This window comes from Bufo gargarizans, chromosome 1, assembly GCF_014858855.1.
Source record: "Bufo gargarizans isolate SCDJY-AF-19 chromosome 1, ASM1485885v1, whole genome shotgun sequence".
NCBI classification, from domain to species: Eukaryota; Metazoa; Chordata; class Amphibia; order Anura; family Bufonidae; genus Bufo; species Bufo gargarizans.
Genome location: NC_058080.1, coordinates 418,541,389 through 418,547,388, shown reverse-complemented (window position 1 = coordinate 418,547,388; position 6,000 = coordinate 418,541,389).

Sequence of the window (6,000 nt, the reverse complement as noted above, 5' to 3'; positions counted from 1 at the left end):
CGTGAAATTTCCCTACCCTCGTCACTTCCTGTTGTGATGCGGCTGCACCGGATATGACATTCCCAGCTTTGGAAGGAGGTGTGCTGCGCCGCGCAGGCACACAACAACGGGGTATGGAAATTTCACACCAGAGTTGGGGAGAAGGGGCCACCTAATGCGCCTAGCTGCATATATATATATATTGTAACAACTGTGGGTCACTTAGCTCTCCAGGATCGGCATGTTCTCAGCCTAGACAGTTTGCACACCTCAAGAAGCTAGTCCAACACTGCAGGTTTGGGTGCAAACTGACCGTAACCAGCTTTATTATGTCTTTACAGCAGACAGTGTACTTACAAAATGCAAAGTCCTAGGTCATCTGACCACTAACTACACAGTATTTCTCCCTCTCTATCAGGATCTGGGTCTACTACTCAGCAACCCAAAACACAATTCAGTGCCTACCGCACACAGGGTTAGAGGGTCCTGGCTCCTAGAGGACTTGGCACAGCCTGCTTCTTCCCCAGCCTGGGAGCCCTGTTTGAGGAACTCAGCCCATACCTTGAGCCCCTCAGCTTGCTGCTAATTATCTTCATTGCCAGCCTAGCTGATGCACACAGAGGGAAAACCCTATTTTCTCAGCCTTTCTTGTTCTCACCCAGCTTCCTCTGGTTGAGAGTGACATACACTATTTTTATTTTAATGGCCCACATATGTCTGTATATGGCTCTGTGTGTATATATATATACAGACGTGGACAAAATTGTTGGTACCCTTTGGTCAATGAAAGAAAAAGTCACAATGGTCACAGAAATAACTTTAATCTGACAAAAGTAATAATAAATTAAAATTCTATAAATGTTAACCAATGAAAGTCAGACATTGTTTTTCAACCATGCTTCAACAGAATTATGTAAAAAAATAAACTCATGAAACAGGCATGGACAAAAATGATGGTACCCCTAGAAAACACAGAACATAATGTGACCAAAGGGACATGTTAATTCAAGGTGTGTCCACTAATTAGCATCACAGGTGTCTACAACCTTGTAATCAGCCATTGGGCCTATATATATGGCTCCAGGTAATCACTGTGTTGTTTGGTGATATGGTGTGTACCACACTCGACATGGACCAGAGGAAGCAAAGGAAAGAGCTGTCTCAAGAGATCAGAAAGAAAATTATAGACAAGCATGTTAAAGGTAAAGGCTATAAGACCATCTCCAAGCAACTAGATGTTCCTGTGAGTACAGTTGCACATATTATTCATAAGTTTAAGATCCATGGGACTGTAGCCAACCTCCCTGGACGTGGCCGCAGGAGGAAAATTGATGACAAATCTAAGAGACGGATAATCCGAATGGTAACAAAAGAGCCTAGAAAGACTTCTAAAGAGATTCAAGGTGAACTTCATGCTCAAGGAACATCAGTGTCAGATCGCACCATCCGTCGTTGTTTGAGCCAAAGTGGACTACATGGGAGACGACCAAGGAGGACACCATTGTTGAAAACGAATCATAAAAAAGCAAGACTGGAATATGCCAAACTACATGTTGACAAGCCACAAAGCTTCTGGGAGAATGTCCTGTGGACAGATGAGACAAAAATCGAAGTTTTTGCCAAGGCACATCAGCTGTATGTTCACAGACGAAAAAATGAAGCATATCAAGAAAAGAACACTGTCCCTACTGTGAAACATGGAGGAGGCTCTGTTATGTTCTGGGGCTGCTTTGCTGCGTCTGGCACAGGGTGTCTTGAATCTGTGCAGGGTACAATGAAATCTCAAGACTATCAAGGAATTCTAGAGAGAAATGTACTAGCCAGTGTCAGAAAGCTTGGTCTCAGTCGCAGGTCATGGGTCTTGCAACAGGACAATGACCCAAAACACACCGCTAAAAACACCCAAGAATGGCTAAGAGGAAAAAATTGGACTATTCTAAAGTGGCCTTCTATGAGCCCTGACCTCAATCCTATTGAGCATCTTTGGAAGGAGCTGAAACATGCAGTCTGGAAAAGGCACCCTTCAAACCGGACACAACTGGAGCAGTTTGCTCATGAGGAGTGGGCCAAAATACCTGCTGAGAGGTGCAGATGTCTCATTGACAGTTACAGGAAGCGTTTGATTGCAGTGATTGCCTCAAAAGGTTGCGCAACAAAATATTAAGTTAGGGGTACCATCATTTTTGTCCATGCCTGTTTCATGAGTTTATTTTTTTACATAATTCTGTTGAAGCATGGTTGAAAAACAATGTCTGACTTTCATTGGTTAACATTTATAGAATTTTAATTTATTATTACTTTTGTCAGATTAAAGTTATTTCTGTGACCATTGTGACTTTTTCTTTCATTGACCAAAGGGTACCAACAATTTTGTCCACGTCTGTATATATATATATATATATACACACACACGCACACAGTACTGTGCAAATGTTTTAGGAAAGTGTGAAAAAATATGCTGCAATGTAAAAGTAGGAAAGCTTTAAAAAATATGTGTTAATAGTTTACACATATTTAATAGTTTACATTTTACATATAGCCAATTTAATTAAGATCTTCAGCATAAAAAGGAGTCCTAGAAGTATTGGCCCCCATAGGGCACTAAACTGAACATCATTGAGTCTGTCTGGTATTACCTGAAGAGACAGAAGGATTTGAGCAAGTCTACATCCAAAGAAAATCTGTGGTTAGTTTTCCAAGATGTTTGGAACAACCTCCTTCCCGAGTTCCTTCAAAATGTGTATGCAAGTGTACCTAGAATGACAGATGCCATTGACTGGCAAAGGTGGTCACATCAAATATTAATTTTTCCATGTAAGTTTCTCTTGTTCATTCACTTTGCATTTTGTTAATTGATAAAAATAAACTATTAACACTTCTATTTCTATAAGCATTCTTACTTTACAGCTTTTTCCCACACCTGCCTAACACTTTTTTTTATAATGTTGCTGAGATGGTGTCAACTGCTGCATCCTCTGTCAACTGCTGTAGGCTGTGATCATATGACTGCCGCAGCGCCCTCTCCCTCCATCTACCCTATTATCTGTGTCTTTCTGAACACTTACATAGAGACCATTGGAAGGTAGGATTTGGAATTCTGTATTGGAAAAACAGACTGCTAGCTGCTATAAATAAATATTATGAAAGTAGTTCAGAATTTTGAACCTAAGAAAAAACTGATGTTTTAGGCATACTTTAAGAATCACTATAAATAAATAGGCTACAAAAATATCAAAGCACATGTTTATAGAACATCTGCATTTTCTCTGTATCATAAATGGTTGTGATAGTTACTCCCTTGATACATGTAAGCATAGCCATAAAAAAACCTATTGCACACACAAATGTAAATTCCAAAAATATAGGTAGAAGAATGAAATATGCTTTTAACCCTATTACTCATAAAGTTCACTATAAGAGTACTTTTAATCACTGGGTAAAAATAGATTGGTCTGTACAAGTGCATGGTAATTTGACCACTAATGAGCCCTACAAATTGTCTTTTCTCAGTGTTTAAAACCAAAATATATCTGTTTCCTCTATCTTAGGGCTCATGACAATTTGATCTAGTAAATACAAATTTTATGTATGCCATACCTCGTTTAAAGCTAATTATATCTGAATATGTGAAGTAGAAAGGAAATATTTTTCCTGTCCTCCTTGTAAGTGTGGACTGTAAATTATATCCACGTGAAGCAGCTGGAATAGTTCTAAACATCAGATAATGATTAAAGTAAAGGAAACTGGAAGCCTGGCTGGATTGTAAAGTCAGCATGTCTACAGCCTTGTGGTTGGGTGCAACATGTCTGGATTGATCCTGGCTCTTGGCATTCCTCTCCCATGCCAAATGGATGATTACCATGGTTGGATTATCACGGCCCAAGCAAACAGGACATAGTGGCGACAGAGTAAATGATTGCATATAAAATGTACTGAATGTGTTTCTCATGTGCCTTCTAGTAACAGCCTGTTAATAAGTATGTGACATTTGTGAAGAGGGTGTTGGAATGCAGCAGATGTGGGGTTAGTTGACAAACATAAATATTTCACTAAATAATTGTTTCCATATATTGCCAAAGGTTGTTGTTTTATGCACAATTTTGTTTTCTTGTTGTATTGCCTCCTACTTTCCTGAGTCTGTCACAGTAATGGACTTTGAACAATAACAGGAATGAAAAAGCTTCTGGAATGATGATACAGGATACACATAAAGTTTGGCAGGATCTTATAATACTGTTACAATAAAGCTTTAAATAAAACAAACAATGACATCAATACATTTTAGAGGACTCTGTTAAAATAAAAGTACGAAAAAGATAACAGCCACTGATATTGTAGTGCTCTGAAGCAAAGATACTTTGGCGTGTGGACTTTGTGGACATTTTTCCCTATTGCTGCTATGCACAGGCATCAACTCACTAGTGCACTTTAACATGCACTGTGATTTGTAATGTTATTTACACCTATACTGTTTTGTACTGTTGAATTAGTTTTGATATGATGTATCCTGTTCATTTGCACTGTTATTGTAAAAGGGTTAATGTACAGCCAGTTCACACTAAAAGACTTTGAGAATTTTCAGCCTGTGCACTGAGAAGCTAATAATTTTGCCGAGATTAATTTTGAAAAGAAAAATCAGACAGACAATCTGGTAGCTCAGTCTGACTGTTGTTTAAGACTTTTCAGTCTTGGTCATTCCTATTGACGTTTAATGGGACCCTATACAAGTCTAAGACAGTTATGAGTCTTGAACTGCAATATTGTTTTTTGTTAGGCTGTGCTTCTTCATTTCCACTAGGAGTTTCAAGATCAGTTAGAAACTGTATAAAAGTAGAGCAGTCAGAACCCTTCCAGACTGCATGAGTGACCAGTGCAACAGCGGCTGCTGTGCGCCGCTGTTCCCCTGCTTTTTGCCACGGTGCCAGATGCCGTGTTCAGCGGTGATATGCGGCCAGTGCTTCCCACTCACCACTGCAGTCCTGGGCTCTCTGTGTGTGGGTGCTATTGTTCTGGGATCCGCTCCACAGTTTGTTCTTAGCCCTGGCCACAGCATGCTCGCTGCTTGTCTCCTGCAGCACTTCTTTAAGGGCCGGCGCTTGTCACTTCCTGGGATTTATGGGTTAGATCATGTGACCTTGCTGACCTATCCTAGCCCTCCTGCATATATATAAGTGGCTCAGCCCCCTTCCCAGATGCCTCAGTGTCGAGTTCCTTGTGTCCTGCTAAGGTTCCTGTTTTCCGCTAGTTTTCCTATGTTCCTTACTCGTATCTGTATTCTTAGACTCTGCTACCTGTTAGATCCCTATCTGCTTGCCTTGACTCTCCTGTTGCCTAATCAGATTGCCTGACCCGTGCCTGTGCCGCCTGCCCTGACCTTTTGCTTGTCTGAATACGCCTCTGACTCATCCTTCGGTTCTGCACCTCTGGTACCTTTCTCAGGTACCTCTTGGTCTGCCTGGACCAGCTGCCTCGTGTGTCTATCCTCCTCAAGATGTAGCGACCTGGTGTTCCCCTCGGGAAAGTCTATCCCCACCATCAGGGACAGGGATACTGTGAAGATCCAGGGGTTCACTTAGACAACGACCTTAGAGGAGGTAGGACACGTGGCACAGTGGGTTTACACTCGCTGGTTCGTGACAGTACACTGAGGCCCTGGACCCCGCTGGTCACCCGAAGCCTGTCGTTCAGGAATTGTTACATGAAGTGAGGCGTCAGAGCGAACGTCAGGATGTCATGATGCAGTTCATGCAAAATGTTGCTGCTCGTCTGGATGTCATCTCTTCTCCAGCTACTGCAAGGTCGCCAGCTGCTGCTACCTTCATTGTGTCTCTGCTGTCTGATTAGGACCCTTGCTTGGGCAAATCCTATTTTGGAACATGGAGGTCCAGAGACCACTAATCTGCAGTCTTTCCTGGCTACCTTCCAGCTGGTCTTTGATGAGCCCGGCCGCACATCCGCATCTGCTTCTACGACAGGGTTCCTCGCCTGAGTCAGTACGCCATCCAGTTTCGTACCCTGGCT